Here is a 16,835-nt window from a genome sequence, read left to right as displayed (position 1 = left end):
TAGGAGAGAGACAATCAATGCTTCCTGGCTTAAATCGAAAATGATGACTCAGTGAGTCTATGGCTGCTGTATTTGCTGAGCTAGTTACTCCTTTGCTCCATTACACATTTATTTTAACTGAAAAAGAAATATATGCATATGGTTAAAAAAATTCAAACAGAGCAAAAAATACTCAAGTGAAAGAAGTTTTCCCTCATCCTCTGTTCTTACATGCCTCCCTGGAGATGCCAATGTTTACAATCCTTTGTGTGCTTTTCCAGATATGCTATGCAAGTTCCCACCAATGTATGTAAATTCCTTTAAAGTTTTACTTATTTTTAACTTTAAGGGATTTAAATCCTCAAGTGGCTTCTGCCACAGTAATAGAAAAGAAGAAATCTGACTCCATATTAGACCTGTTCCTTTGACTTTAACCCTGTGCTCTGTCTCCTAGGCTTCTTCTTGCTTGTAAAACAATGTTGCCTAGAGCCTAAAATATACAGGAGAGCCTATTCTGAAGGCTCTGACCTTTAAGGGTATTTAACACTTTTCCAATCATATAAAGATAACACGTTGCAGAATAGAAAATAACGTTTGTTTTGTTGGAGGTTTACAGGGATCTGACCCAGGGAGATAGCTGCAAGAACAAAGGATTCTAACAAGAAGGAATTCCTACACCAAGAAGTTTGCAAAAACCAAGCACATAGGAAAGCAGCCTGAATTCTGACTTGGGGAGATGGTTTTCCAGGACATTAGTTTGCCATCTAGGTCTACAGAAACTTGCTATTCCATGCCCCAACACTTGGTCTCCCAACTTACTGGCCTGTCCTGCACTGAGGAGAATGAATTTGGACTCAATAACACTTCTACCTACCTAGCAAGTTGGACACTGGGACTGAGGGCAGCTCTCCCACACACAGGGGCCTACGGTGAGCCCTTGATTATTCCCCGAGGTTGGGGTGTGGTTTACCCAGGAGGGATGGGGACTCTACACCAACACTCAGGCAGTCTGCTCCTTCTGGGGCTCTGACATTTTACCTCCCGCTCCCTGCCAGCCCAACATTTGGGACAGTGGAGCTAAGGCAGAGATCGTGCCTGCCTGTTTCCCAGCGTGTAAAAGGGGAATATGTACTCTTCCCAAGGTAGTTCTGAGAAACAACACCTGCGGGTGCTTGGTTCCCTGAGCAACAGTAAACCTAGCTCCTTGTGGGGGCAACGGGTATGATACCCGTAGGGTTTCTGCAGAGACCTTAGCTGGAGGGCTGGGCCAGGGACGTAAAATATGAGCTGTGGGCAATGACGGGTAAGAGAAGGGTGTATAGGCAGGACTGCTGCCTCCTTCGGGGTGCCACAAGAGGTAAAACGCTTTCTCCCCATCTCTGTTACTCCCCTCCCAATTCCAGATAACTGCCTTCCCTCTGCTCCTCCTGTCCATGTGTCTCCCTCCACTTTTCCCCGCCTCCCCTCCTCCTCCCCTATTCTCCCTCCCTCGGTTCCCCTTCCCTCTCAGGACCCAGAGCGGATCGCTGGCCCTCCTGCGCATGCGCAGTTGCTGCCAGCTGGACCGCGGGTTGGAAGCTCCAGCTCCGAGCCGGGGATCGGCCCCAATGGCTTCTCAGCTCTGTCGCCCTGTAGGCCTTTGGCTACTGCCTGGGGCCGGGGCCTCTGGCTGTGGAAGTGCAAGGTGAGGGGATATCGGGAAAGGGGTGAGGCGGCTGCGGGAGGGCGGTCGGCGTGTCACAGCCCCCCAGGGCGCCAGTCAGCGTGTGTTCAGCTGGATTGCTCGGGCCAGACCCCTCTGCCCGCGCCACCTGCCCCGGCGCCCCGGCCACAGCTGTCCAGGGCCAGGTGTGCCCCTGCGCCTCTTGGCCCAGCCGGGCTCCCCTCAGTCCGCGGCTGGCGTCCGCTTCCCCTCTTCCGCCCGCGAGTCCTCCCCTCCCGGGCTTCCTCTCCTAGGCCGCCGACCCGTCCCCACCACTGGGCGGGCTGTGTCCCGGGCGGGCGGGGTCTGCACACCCGGACGGGGCGGGCGGCTTGGGCTGGTGCTGGGGCTGGCCTCCGAGCGGGGCTGCAGCCCGCACCCCCCCTTTCCCTCCCCCCAGGGCTGCCCTCCTTTCCCTTTCACCCTCCCTCAGGACCAGCTCAGTGGCGTGTGTGCTGCTCCCCGGACTGAGAGCCTCTGGCTGTAGCGCCCAGCTTCACCTGGTGGAGTCGGGAAAAGGGAGCATCAGTGCTGAGCAAGCTTCTGTCTCCTCCCTCAGTGTTTCTGCCGCAGGTAAGTATCTTGAACACTTTCAGGTGTTATGATGGCGGTGCTTGTTGATGTCACGTGTTTTTATAGTGAGAGGGATTAACAGTGGTGAAAGCAGGGCTTGGTTCTGTTAAAAATGAGCTGAAGGCATGAAGCTGTGATATCCTCCTTCCTTCCCTCTCCAAGGGTGAAACGTGTGACAGTCAATTTTAAAAAGATAGTTACAGTCCCTAGCTAGCCCAGCCCAGCTAGTGTGTGTTAACAGGAACAGCATCACCAGAGGCCTTGGAGACCCAGGGATATTGCAGTCCTAAAGAACTCCTGGCACAGTTTGGTTTGTATTGGTTTTTTGTTTTTCTTAAATTGTGGGACAGACTAGTGGTATAAAAAGAAAAATATTTGTCAAGAAATATTTTTTCATATAACAGCGTTATTGTGATATAGTTCACACACCATGAAGTCCATCCATTTAAATGGTAAAATTCAGCAGCTTTTAGCATATTCACAGTTGTGCAACCATTATTATTCCAGAACGTTTTTATCACTTCAGAAATAGCAGTGGAAATTAATGACCTATCCACCCCTCCCCAGTGGTGGTTCTAAAGAAATTTCTTGGCTAATCTTGACCATAAATTCACTTGTTACATTCCAAGAAAAAACTGGTAGGAATTCTAATCAGAATTGCAATGAATCTGTCTATCAAAACAGGAAGAATTAACGTCTTTATGGCACAAACTTCTTCTACCCATGAATATATTTCGGACCCTATATTTTCCTCTGTCCAGAGCCTGGCCCATGGGAAGTCCTCACTACTTGTTGGGCTTGTGAATGATGAGATTCTATACATCGTTAGTTGCAGCTGTAGCCTTTCACAGAAGAGAAAAGAAACCTCAGTGAAGCAAGTGACTCTCTGATGGTCAGAAAGAGTGACAGCCATTGCTGGAGTGATCCAGTGGACTTGGTGTTTACAACCAGAATTCTCCACCACCTACAGCTAAGGGGATTAGAGTGTTCTTTTATTTTTTCTTAATGGCGTTGCTTTTATTTTTACTTATTTTTTAAATTATTTTTTATTTAAGTGTAGTCAATTTACAATGTTAGTTTCAGGTGTACAGCAGAGATTCAGTTATAAACATATGCATATGTATATACATATGTTTTAGATTGTTTTTAGTATAACTCATTACAAGAAATTGAATATAGTTCCCTGTGTTATATAGCAGGTCCTTGTCATTTATTTTATATTTACTAATTTGTATCTGTTAATCCCTCCTTTCCTGCCTGCTAAATACAGTTTGCTTTCTATGTCCATGAGTCCATTTATAGGAGCACCATTTTTCCTAGTAATATATGCTCTTTGGCTGCTTTCAGTTTCAGTAATTCCATCTTATCTGTGGGCGCTTTTCTTCTGGTTGCCTTTATGTGGTTTGCACACGTGGTAATAGAGATCTTTATTTGGGAGAACTCCAGGTCTCGTGTAGTCCCTGGTACAGAATGCCCACTGAATTGATGATTGAACTGGGAAAAAAGCACAGTAAATGCTGGAATTTCCACTATGGTTGAGAATTCCAGGTTTCAATAACCTGTTTAGACAACCTTACTATTGGCTGCACCCATACTGGGTAATTTGGTGGAAATTCATGGTATGGTGGTGTAGAGACGGGACCTTATATTCTTCTTCTCTTTCTATTTTCTAACACTCATTTTCCTGGGCCTTCCAGATCCTCCCCCAGAAGTGCCCAGGGCTGGCTTAGTGCTGCACTGAGGCAATATTTGTTAATAACGCCCTTTCCTCTTCTCCTCTGAGCCTCCGTTTCTTTCTGTGCACAATGAGCGCTTAGACTAGATAAATACTTTTCAGTTTCTTTTAAAGCCATGTTTCCTTTGAGAAACAGAAAATGCAAATATCTCCTCTCAACCCAACCCTTTAGATTTTGGTATGTCCTCCAAGGAGTGACATAGCTCTTTGTGAAAAATTGATGTGATTTTGATTGCAGGTGACACAGAAAAGACTCTTCAGAGATTTATTGCAGGGAGAGGGCAGGAAAGAGGCAGTATGTGACACTTTCTAGTGTGAGCAACGGAGCAGGGACTTGGATTTAAATACGGTGTCTGACGTGGCCTCTCTCTAATCTTGTAGAATGTGATAAACTTCTCTACCTCAGTTTCTTGATGTGTCAAGTTGGGGTGATAATATTTTAAGGCTTCTGTGAAACATTATACAAATAAGACATTTGTGTCTCGGTAGAAACAAGATCTGCTAGGGATTCAGGGATTTGTTTAAAAAAAATTGTTGTCCATAGCACTCTGTCTGTGTGTATTTAGACGTTCCTGGAGGGTGAGGGTGAGTCTAAAGTCCATTGTGGGACAGGTGGCCCATATTTCTCCGTGTCCCAGTTTACCCCCTACTCCCCAGTCCTCTTCCTCAGTCCAGGATGAAGTTCCCTAGTAGATTTACACAGAGGTCTTGTGGAAATGGCTTTTCATTTTATTGTTTCACCAAGAAGGGCTGCCATCATGATCTCTGTGGTCAGGTTTTGAAGGGCTGCCATCATGATATCTGGTAAGAATTCTATGCAATTTGGAGTTCCAATTTAATGAAAAGAAAAAAATTACAAATAGAAAATTAGAACAAGGGTGGTGACAGGGGCTCTTTTAAGTGGACACCATTAGCTTTGTTAGCTTCAGGTGCTGTGGCCTGTTGCCACGAGGACCCATCCTCTTGCTCTGAAGTTGGAGGGACTAGTGGGCTCAGTGGGAATGTTAACTGAGTGTATCTCATGGGCTGGGCATTGTCCTATTTGTACTGTGTGTTCCTTATTTGAGACAGTGAGCTCACCTAACTTCGATAACCTCTTTAAAATATTAGACTTTTAATTTTGAGATGTAATGTAGATTCCCATGTGGTAGTAAGAGATTATATGGAGAGGGCCTATGGACCCTTTGCCCAGTTTTCTTAATGGTTCCATCATGCAGTGTTGGGGTACAATTCATTACTGACTCACTAACAATTTGAGGTTTGTGTTATTGCCCTTATTTCTATTCACGATTAAACTGGGGCTTCGTGAAGCACGCAGGCCTGTCCAGGTCACCCACATTGTTAATGCAGAGTCGGGTGAACGTGGGCTTGGGATTTCCAGGCAGTACCATTATGATGGTTTGTGGCAGGGAGCAGCATTCACTTTGCTTGTTTATTCATTCATTCAACAAACATTTATTGAGTAAACTCTGTGGGTCAGATGCTTTCATAGAGTTATCTGATTCTTCAGCAGTACTGAGAATCAGGTAATGTTTATATTTTTTAATCTGAGAAAATTAGCTCTGAGAGGTTATAACCTCCCCAAAGGAAGTATAACTCATAAAGGAGGGATAGAACATGTGTACAGTCACCTCCTTTTATGCAGGTGGTACCCTATGCATTTTACATTTTCAAACATCCGTAATCCAGATATATTCTTGTAAGGCAAGGCTTTTTTTTTAATTGAAGTATAGTCAAGTTTACAATGTTGTGTCAATTGCAAGGTGTTTTTTGACTTTTGAATTAAAAAATACTTTTTCAGGAGGGAAATTAGGTGTATTTATTTGTTTGATTTTTTAAAATGAGGTACTGGGGTTTGAACCCAGGACCTCGTACATGCTAAGCATGTGCTCCACCAATGAACAGTACCCTCTACCCCAAGGCAAGTTTTCTTATCCATTATTATGAAGCTTAGGAGTTCAAATAAATTGAATAGGAATCCAGATCTTTTGATCCTACTGTGGTCCTTCTCTTTATATTCTGCTGAAGGGGGTTGGGGAAGCATTTCCTTTGTTCATTTCTTTATTCAGCATTTTTGAGCAGTGACTTTGCATCAGGGCCTTGCTAGGTGCTTGGAAATAGAAAATAAGAAATGACCTTTCTCTGCAGAGGCAGGAAGCCTAGACCAAAAGCTGGGTAATGTGATCCGAGCTACAGTAGCCATATGCAGACTCTGAGGACAAACTGTACCCTTGGATTTGCTTTGGCTTCCCTTGTCTTCTGGCTGGTACACACCAGGTCACCGCAACCCAGATGGGCCCGTAGCACACAGCAGAGAATGTACCTCGATCTCCTCTCCCCTCTCGGCAGGGCCTGCAACATGAGCATCCCTGACTACGTGCAGTGTGCTGAGGACCACCAGACTCGTCCCGTTGTGGTCCAATCCATAGAGATCATCTCAGAGGAGAATTTCTTTTGCATCTATCAGCTACTCACCTCGGTTAGCCATATCAGCCCTTGTGGCTCCCAGTGGACACTCTGTATCCACTACAGGCACCGCTATGTGCCCGAGAATCGGTGGAGCGTCTTCCAGAAACACCCCAAGGTCGTGGGCCTTGTCACCATTACCGAATGTCTCTCTGCCAAGGCCTTCGAGAAGCTCCACATGCAGAGGAGCTGTATGGTGCATCGCTTAATGACTCTCAGCTTTTTGTCTTTGTGCAGCATGGGGAGGTAGCCGAGCAGACACGCACCGACGTTGCCTTCAATCTAAGAGTACTGCAGGGTGGTGGAGAAGAGGATCGAGGACTTCACTGAGTCACTCTTCATCTTGCTCAAGTCCAAGTGGCTGGATGGTGGCCCCAAGAATTCTGGGGACAAGATCCCCCTCCCCTGCATCCCGTTTGAGAAGGAGGACTTCATGGGACTGGACACAGACAGCAGGTAAGTTTACCTGGAAGCCAGTCCACCTTGGCTGTGTGCTGGATTGCTTCCCTACATCCAGAAAGGGATCAGCAAGGAAGAAGTCAATCTTGTAGCCAAGGGGGGAGGGAGGTGCAGCCCGCCGGTTTCCAGACATTTCAAAGTGAATCCGCCTTTATTTCAGAGAGATCCTTTTAGGGTTAGTGTGGACACTTACTCCCGCTTTACAGCCAGGAACATGGTGGGACCCCTGGAGTTGCTGTCCAATAAAGTAGCCAAAGCCACATGCTAGGAGCACTGGGGAGGAGGCTGGACTCAGCTGAGATGTACTGTAGGTCAAATGCACATCAGACGCTGAGGCTTGTCTAGTAAAAGTACATAAACTATCTCTCTACTTCCTATATTGATTACATGTCAAAATAATAGTATTTTACATACAGTAGATTAAGTAAGATCTGTTCTTAAAATCACATTCTAGTATTTGTTTTTTGTTTGTTGGTTTGTTTCTTTGTTTACCATTTTAAACGTGGCAACTGGGAAACTTTCTTTACATGGCTCTCATTTCATTTCTGTTGCGCAGCCTGTCCTGGTACATGCTCATCCCTTTGCTTATAGATGAGATGCTGAGCCCCGAGAGGCAGAACGAGGCGCTGGTTGAGCTGCGGCTGGAGCCGCTGTCACCTGCCTCCCAGGCCCAGCACCTTTTCAGCTCAGGCCGTCTCTTCCTGCCCGACAGCCACCATGCCAAGTTAGGACATCAGAAACACCGCCAGGGACTTCCTAATGAACTCCTTATGCAGGGAAAGGCGTATCACGGTGTATGGGACAGAGCAGGGAAATGTTCATTCCCACTTTGTCCCTGTGATTAAGTCAATGGCCCCACTTTGCCTCGGAAGTACAGATGAGCTCTTCTGGGCTGCCTACCCCCCACCTTCTGCTCTGTTTCCCCGTATATCTATCATGTTTTCCCTCGGGCTGAAGAGGGTGAGATGCCTTTGCCGAGACGTGGTCCCCCTTTGCTGGGGTGAGTGAGGGAAGCTGTGTCCCCCCGGCCTACGGCCTCGGTCCTTGAGTCTGGAGAGGGCTCATGGTGGTCCCACAGGTGGCGGTCAGAAGACCTGGCATGTGCTACCGGGCCCGCTTTGGAGGTGGTGCTCTGTGATTCTTGAACTTACCTAAGATCAGATCCTACTTTCTGGTTGTTGGTAAGTTGGAGGAGAAGATGCTAGGGAATTAATAAAAAGAATGTCTAGACCAGCCCTGTGAGTGAGAAGCACAGGGGACACTAGTCCCACCTGCGAGAGCCCACCTAGCAGGCTCTGGATGAATTTTCTGTTCCTCCCCAGAAATACCTCTATGGCTTAAGGAAGAGGAGAGGCATGTCGTGGCCATGATCTGTACTTGTCCTCACAGGGCCCTGTGATCTACATGCCCGCACTCCCCATCTGCTTCTTGGAGATGAGCTGGCATGTTTAGGAGCCTGGGCACTGCTGAGGGCATAGCTCCCAGCACCGTGCTACACAGAGTCTCGCTCCGTTCACCTCATCTGTCAACTCCTGCTGAGGCCCCAGACATTAGTCAAGTAGGTGCATCAGCGAAACCTAAGCAGGGACCACCTTCTCCCCCTGGACAGACTGGTGAGTGAGCAGTGGAAGCCTGGAGCCCTGCCCCAGCCCCCACGCCAGTGCCACTTCTTTTGTCATAGGAGGCACTGGTGACATTTTTGCTCAACAAATGCTTGTCTCTGAGTCTGCAGACCCACCAGAGAATGCCAGCTTGTTTTTGCCTTTTGAAGTCTGCCCTTGGGACTTGGCGGAGTAGCCGGATGTGTACTTAGCCCACAGTGGTTCAGCGCATTAAACCTGCCTCCTTGTGGGTCTGTCTATTCTGGTACCATAAGGGCTCAGCCAGCATCTGAACGTCATTGAGATAACGCGGCCAGTGAGCTCGGGTCAAGCACATTCTCCTCCAGTCACTTTTACTCCATTGTTTCTTTTACTATTCCACAGTCATTAATTTTTTAAACAATGCTTTGGTGCAGGAGCAGAGCCTCATTCTCTCCTGCTACTCTTGGTGGAAGTGAGTAAAACGGTCCAGACTGAAATGCGACAATAATTTGTAGCTCAAAAGCTGCCTAGTCGCTTGTAGGTCGAATTTTGGTTAGGGGAGCTGAACACGTTGTGGTCCCCCGGCAGCGCCGCTCCCCTCAGGCCCCTGCTTTCCCTTGAGCAGGAGGTGAGGTTGGGCCTCACCATCCCCGCGTCCCTGGCCTCACACACTCACATAAATTCTTGTACATGCAGTCAAAATTATTTTTGTTCTTGTGTGATTCTAATTTTCTCTTGTTCCTCTTTTCCTTTTTCTTTACTCCTTTTTCACTTGTACTGCCCAGTGAGCATGTTGTTGCTTCTGAAAATGTGGGCTGTGCACACCCTGCATTGGAAATAGCCAGATTGCCCTCCGTACAGTCTCCATCGCTTTAAAAAGCAACAACTTAACAGCTGTTTTGATCCATCTATTATCTTAGTCATTTTTTATTTTCTAATTTTTTGGAATATTTGCTTTGTTAGCTCATCACCCACTGGTGTTTGATACCTGTTGAAATCCTTGCTTTTGAGGAACATGTTTGGTCCTCCTTTTATTTGATGACAAATGCGCCCTTATTAAATTTGTTTCATTGTTTTGAAGAAGTAAGATGTGAATTGATTTAGTCGGCTGCTCAGGGATTCTTTTCATGGAGTATTTAAACTTGTAAGGTCAAACTCTGCAGCATTTTGCTCGATTCCTGCTTTTACACAAACGTGCTCAGCACGCGGTTCCTGGCTGTCGCTGTGTGACGTGCGTGACGTCGCTTCCTGGCCGGCGGTCACTGGTGAGGATGTGGCCGCCACGGAGGTGACAGCTGCAGGGGACGCTGTTGGAGGAAGAGGTCACCGTTTGGTTCTTTAATTTTTTTTTTTTTTGCATTCAACATCCCCGTGCCATTTACTTTACTTTGCCTTCATAAATGGGCAGAATTGGGTCTAAAATCCATGCCACTATTTTTTCCCTTTACGAGGCTGGTTTTTCTGAGTATCAGGACAACATGGCCTTCTCCTAAGTAGCTGGCTTACATGGATCTGTTGGGCAAAGGGACTGCTAAAAGGCCCGTAGCTTCCTCTCTGCTCCAGCCAGTGGGCATTCAGAGCTGGGTCTGTGGTTTGCCTCAGCAGCCGTGCAGACCTTCCTGCCTCGGCCTTTACTTTTAACCCATGTTGGCAGTAAAGAGCTGAATCCGTTTCTGTTGCAGCTGACGCCCACCACGTGGGCCCCCTAACGTGTCGTTAGTTTGTGGTAGTCAGTCCCCAACACCCCAGTCAACAATGAAGGAAGATGATTTGTCCAACCCAGGACCTTGGATTCTCAACCCTACCCTGGTTCATCTCACCTGGTGGAATTGTTTGGCCACCACCATCATGCTGACCATGAGGCCTTGTTTCTCCTTTCATGCTCTGGTCCAAATGTGGACACTTCATTTTTCACTGAATTTGTCTCGCTTGAGACAGGCCAGAATATCTGAATGAGTCCATCACATTCTGGGTGGGGAACAGAACAGAAGTAAGTGTCGCAAGTAGATGGAGTCTAGGCTGTCCGGGTTGGCAAATGCAGGCTGGGATCTGTGATGGCTGGGCTGTACACTGGACACAGGCCTTTCCCATGGCTCCTGAGAGCCCATGAGTTGAAGTGATAACAGCCTTGCGTGGGTTCCCCCATCCTCATCTGCTCATTGGCAAGTGTGTCTGCTAATTAGGAGCTCCCCCAGACCTCGGGCCCTTCAAAGCTCAGACCATGGGAGAACCTTGAGTCCCTTCTCCTGGGCCTCCTGTGTGAGAATCCACTGCCTTCTGAGGTGACCAGCGGCAGGAGATGCCTCCCCATCCAGGGAGCACCCTACGGAGGACTGTTAGTGCACCATGCTGTGAGCTTGTGTGTTTCCGGCCATGGTCCCTACAGAACTACACTTGAGATGGGCTTATTGATGGAGATAACAGGACTGATTCCAGGGCAGGGCCTGGGGGAGGGAACAGTGGAAATTGAATGTGACCTCAGACACCTCGGTGGGTGCTGGGGCTGTTACTAAAATGGGGAGTCTGGGAGATACCTGACAGGAATGGAATTCCAGAGTAAATGGTGGACATGAGGCATTTTTAAGATGCCATTTGTCATCCAAATTAGGACTTCAAAGAGGCACTCGGGTCGATGAGCCTGGGGCTCAGGTGAAGGAGCCGGACTAGAGATACACGTTGGGAGTCGTCATTCTTAGCTGGTGTTCACAGCCTTGCATGTGAATTAGATCATCTCGAGAGCTGCAGACTGAGACTGAGGGGGGCAGGGCTGTGTCTTGGTTGGAGGAAAGCCCAGACCATACAGCTCTGGTGTGTCAGTCAGTGGCGTTTGCCATTTTCAAAGCAATGCCAGTTATCCTTAAGGGGCCAGGGGCTGGGCAGGGCCAGCCAGGAAGAAATCTGAAGGGAGGGTCGTGGCCACGTGTGCGTCTTGGGAAGGTGCAGAGGCTGCAGGGTATGGGAGGGTAGACTCCTCAGAAGCTAGAGTTGCAGTGAGGAGTGGGGAGAAGTTAGTCACAATCACCTGTGAGGGAGGGAGGGAGGCCTAGGGAGCCCCACCTTACCGGACTCGCTTTCCCATGAACAGAAGGCAGTCAGACAGAGGATCTGAGGTGAGAAGGGATGGGCACTGGGAGGGGAGCCAACCTGGAGAATGGTGCTTGCAAAATTCTGGAATAGTCTCCCTGAAAAATAGAGTTAAAAATACCCAGACTCTTAAGAACATTGTTAGTGACTTGGGAGGAGGCAGTTGTTTTTCTGGCCTCCTAAGGGTAAGGCATGTATCCAGGGATACACAGAAGATACGGGCAGTCTGTTCCGGGGGCTTGATCGTTACCGGGGGAACAGTGCAAGTTTAAAAGGGGAGAAGGGCAGCGGAGGGAAACTAGCCAGGCCCCGTGTCAGGTACCAGTCGGCCGCCCTACTTGCGTGTTTCATTCACATCCATGCCTCCCAGGTGGGCGGTGGCAGCCCCCTTTTGGGGATTGGGAAGCCTTCTCAGAGGGGTTAAAGAATTGGTCCATTTAGCGACTAGTAAATGCTGTAGCAGGATTCAAGCAGGGCCTTGTCAGAATTCAAGGGCATGTTCTCTCTACTGTTTCCAGTACTTCCCTGTTATACCTGGAATGGTGAAGTGGGTCAGTTTTGGAGCCTTTCAGAAAAAGTATGATTTAAGCGCCTCTGGACTGTTTCACAAAGCTCAGCCTTCTTTGATGGTTCTGAAGCACGCAGTGATTTTCGTCCCAGAGAGGTAACGTCTAACTCCTTTGATGATGACGTGGTTGCAAATGGTGTACAGGTGCAAAACCAGACTTTGCAGCTTCTGAAGGGAAACTCTCCAGTTCTCCCTTGGTCGGCTTTCTTCCACGGGATGTAACTGTGCTGCAGCGTAGGCCTGAGCTTTCCATATGGAGTGAGAGTTTAATATCCGATGTTAGCATAAAACGGTCAGATGAAGAAAATCGAAGTTGACAATTTATTTTTGGGTTTCATTAGTCAAGATATACTATCAGTTAATGGCCCATATAGCAAATGAAATTGAGTACAGGACATTGCATTTCTTACTTTCTATTTAGAGTTCTCTTACAGAATAATGTTGCCTGCTTTGGAACATCAGCTCCACCACTCACGGCACCTATCAGTGTGTTGGTGTGATTGCATTTACAGAGTGAATGTAATCTGGGCTTCCTCAGCCCCAAACACTTCAGTGCAGAATCACGGGCTGTAGACGTCTGTTAGTCACGCAAATACTTCTAAAATTATATGATTCCAGAAAAGAAAGAAGAGAGAGAGAGAGATTGTCTTTATCAAATTTCCTTTCAGTTCTAAATGAAAACTGTTGTTGAGCAGCTCTGGTTTCCTTTGGATAAGAATATATACATTTCTTTGCATGTAACCTGGGTTTTGGGCTAGAACACCAAGTTCTTGCTGTCCACAAGCCACAAAAATAGTAGCCAAATGGCACACGTGTGAAATATTTTATACTTTTTTCTGAGAAAGTATCCTTGAATTTGGGACTTGGGCTGTGATTTCTGCTTTTTGATTCCCCCACCTGTCTTGTAATCTCTCACTCCTTCCCACGTGGTTCCCAAGTGTTCGTGGTCTCAAAGGAGCGGGCAAACACCCAGTTGGTCACCATGTACTGCTACTATAGATAGAGCCCAGACAAGACTTAAAGGACATTATCAGAGAGAACTTCCTGGAAGAAATGGGCTGTACATTCAGTTGTGAGGACAGAGTAAGAGTCAGCCAAGAGAAGGAGTCAAGAATGTGGCTCAGGTCGCAGGTGCAGCCCGGGCAGAGGCCTGGAGGCTTTTGGCGTGGGGACCCGGGGAGAGTGCCCTGTGCGGTCCAGGGTGGAGGGAGCCCCTGCTGGGGAGGACACTGGAGAGAGTCCGGGGTGTAGGGCTTTGGAAGAAGTTGAGTTTTACTAGAACTGACACAGTAGGCAGTGAAGGGTGTCAACAGAAGTGACCCTCAGGGAAGGTACTTCTGGTTTTGCTTCTGATATACTACAGACAAAAGGGTCGGGACGGGTGAGAGCAGGTATGTCTGTCCCTTTGAGATCCAACCCGTCATTCATTTATTCATAACACGTGCACTTCAGTGAGTCTAGGGGAGAGAGTGTGTAGCCACATAAATAAGCAAAATGTATTTGCTTCTTGAGAGCTTAGCGTTGTCAGTTAGCCTAGAATGTTCTAGGAAGAGAGGAACAAATTGTGGAGGTTGGAGGGAGGGAAGGCTTCCTTGGGAAACAGTCAAAATGAACCTGGAGGCAAGTGGGAAGTAGGAGCAGGTCAGGGGGCTCCTGAGGTCACTGGGGACCTATGTACTGAGATGAGGCTGGGCGAGCAGGGTCTGGGGTGGGGCTAGAACTCTACCAGGGAGCCTCTGAACTGTTTGAAGTGGGGTTGATGTAATCAAATTTGTGCTTTGGAAAGGCTGTCGTGGCTTTGTGTGTGTGTGTAGCGGGGAAGAGGTGGAGGGTGCCACCAACTGGGGGATCATTTGAAGACCATTCACAGGCTGGGATATGGGCTTCGGGGCTACTTGGGGACGGCAGGGGCAGTGTGGATGCCGGCTTTTCTTATGGGGGACTTGTTAGCGGGGCTGCCCTAGAGGCACCTTGTGGCTGGAAGAAAACTGATGGAGGCTGCCAGGGGGACATTCCTCTTCTCTCTTTCCATGCCTAGTGTGATTATCTTAGCTCAGCCAACATTTGGAACAAAAGAGCTAATCTCCAGGGTTGCCCAGGCCTTTGTAGAGCTCCTTCGAGTGAGATCTGATAGGATTTAGGTTTGTGTTCAGATCTGGATGTTCACTTAGCTAGAAACGTCCTGTCATTTCGATTTCCATAGGGGTTTTTATTCCTGATAAAGATTGCTTTCTTGGTGAGAGGAAAATTATTACAGCTGTTGTCTTTTTCAAAAAAAATCATATGTTTTAAGAGCTTTAATATTCAAAAGAATAGGAATATATAAAATATTTAAGGAAGTCTTTGGTGTGGTTTCTTTGCTTTCTGAGCTAATGTGGACTTAGAGCCTTTGTATTACTTAATAGCACATCCTTGTCAGTATTTAAAGAGCTGTTAGTGAGCACCCCAGGCCCCACCTCTCAAAGAATCGTTAAAGTTTGCTCTGAAATAGTGAGGTCATAAATGTCTTGTTTTCAGAAATCAAAAGGTTTTAAATACGCATCATAGCTCCATTTATAAAATAATAATAAGTTCAAAATTAAGAAAATGGAGGATAATTGATTTTTTTTAAAGCCTAAACATAAACTTTCTTGTGCTAATTTTGCAACTGGAAATTTTGAAAAGAAAAATCCTACTGCAATATCATCTACGTGGTATATATATATGAGTTTCACGTTTGAAATGTAACTGCGCAGTGGTTTTCAAAGTCAGGAGCATTCCAGCTCAAATACTGGCAGTGGTGGCTGCTGGTTTTCAATGGAAGAGCCTAAATTTCCCTTCTTAGCTTTTTTTTTTTTTTGTACTGGGAAGGTTGAGTAGTGCTTTGCCAGCATGATTTCCGGGCAATTTGAGGGCAGCTGTCGTGTTCCAGCAGTGAGATATTTCCATGCATTTTATTTTCTGGACATCACCAGGGCACATGTGGGGTTTGTGCCTGCAGGCTGGAATGCTGCAGGACTCCCTAATCCATCACCATTATGTCCTGTTGCTGCTCCGGTCAGTGAATGATTTTCTGTGACTTGGAGGTAATGTGGTCTGATGGTGATGATCAGACGTGCAGTTAAATGCTATTAATTGAAATAAGAGTAACCTAGAAACATTGCTCTAACAATACAGGATGAGGGAGGAGGATTGGCTGAGCTGCTTGCAGTGGGATGTCTTCTCAGGTGACTCCCTCACCGTGATTCCTGCCAATATCCGCCCCAGCCCTGCACGGTAGTCCTGCCGAAGCAAGCAAGCACTTTGCTCAGAAACGCACTGAATTTCCTTGCGCCTCTGTTTGTTGGCTTCTTTTTGAAAACACATTTTGCCCTTTGCTTAAATGCCATCCATGCTAGTCACCCCTTACACTCATTCTTCTGGACCTCGTCCATACATAGCTGCTGAATGGATGAACAGAATGTAGTATCTCCATGTAGTGGAACATTATTCACACGTAAGAGTGAATAAAAAAGAAAAAAAAAAGAGGAAAATGAAAAATGCCACCTGTTTTGGGAAGTCCACCCTGACTGTTCAACCCACACTTTTCCCTTTGAAACACAATCACTTATGCTCCACTCTACTCTTTTTGATAGTACTTACCACCTTCTAATAATCTTTAACGTTTCCAAAAAAAATAAAAAATAAAGAGATGCTGATGCCACTTCAAAATATACAAGCCTTGCTAACAGCATGTTAATTGAAAGGAAGCAGACACAAACGGCCACATATTGTTGATTTCAGTGATCTGAAAAGCCCAGAAAAGGCACATGCAGAGGCAGAGAGCAGGTGATGGTTGGAAGGGGCTGGGTGGAGGGGGATTACGGAGTGAATGCTAGTGATAGGGGGATTCTTTTGGGCTGATGAAGTGTTCTGGAAATAGAAGGTGTTGAGGGCTGCACAACTGTGATTGTGCAGAAGACTGCTGAGCGCTGTGTCTGGGAGTGCCTGTTGTTGGGGCATCTTTATTTTGTTCACATCCTGCAATGTGAAGGGCCATCTTCTGCTGTGGTCATTCTACTCCTGTGAGTGGTGAGGGTCAGGACTTTGTAGAGTCCTGTTTCTTTTCTCCCTCTGGCTGAGTGTAGGCAAAAAAATTTAAGCCTGAGAAAGTGCTCCATCTACAGAAATGTCTTTCAGTTTTGCCTGGTGTAAAAATCTTGAGAGCTTTTAACCGTTGAGGCTAGTCTGTGGGGGTAAATAGCCTATGAAGCCTGGGTGAGCCCGGGAAGAGCCGCGCTTCCCTCCCAGACACGGGTGGGGATTTCACCCCCTTTCAGGCAGTGAAGGGCCCAGACCCGTGGGCAGACTTGACAATCGTGAATATTTACGTGTATCCGCTGCTTCATCTTGGATATTAATTTCAAGCTGAGTCAGTTTGTGACGGCAGCCTCATCCTACAGCAGGAATTTATAGTATCTGCTCTTTGAGGTGAAGACCTGACAGACTTGATTATTTAACAGTCTGCTTTGAATTGATATCTCAGATTCCTTTGTCAAAAGCAAAACAGCAGAAATACAGACGTCCTTTAATTCCAATGTGGCCTGGAACGGGTTTAGTGTCTGTGCCTCAGTGGCCTTATCTGCGGGTGGGGAAGATGATAACAGTGCTTCCCTCAGAGGAGCTGGTGAGGGGAGAGTGAGAAGCACAAATGGAGGACTTACACGA

At 47.1% G+C, this 16,835-nt stretch overlaps 1 long non-coding RNA gene across 1 annotated transcript; it reads left to right on the top strand.

Annotated features, from left to right (window-relative positions):
• The first annotated feature begins 1,401 nt into the window (after positions 1-1,401).
• Positions 1,402-8,496, top strand: LOC140695127 (uncharacterized). Its single transcript, XR_012070829.1, has 4 exons — positions 1,402-1,663; positions 2,115-2,254; positions 6,693-6,911; positions 8,237-8,496. It is a non-coding gene; the product is annotated as an uncharacterized lncRNA (long non-coding RNA).
• The last annotated feature ends 8,339 nt before the right edge of the window (positions 8,497-16,835 follow it).

This window comes from Vicugna pacos, unplaced genomic scaffold (genome assembly GCF_048564905.1).
Source record: "Vicugna pacos unplaced genomic scaffold, VicPac4 scaffold_148, whole genome shotgun sequence".
Classification (NCBI taxonomy): Eukaryota; Metazoa; Chordata; class Mammalia; order Artiodactyla; family Camelidae; genus Vicugna; species Vicugna pacos.
Note: the sequence above shows the minus strand (reverse complement) of the source record. Positions and strands in the feature narration are given on the sequence as shown.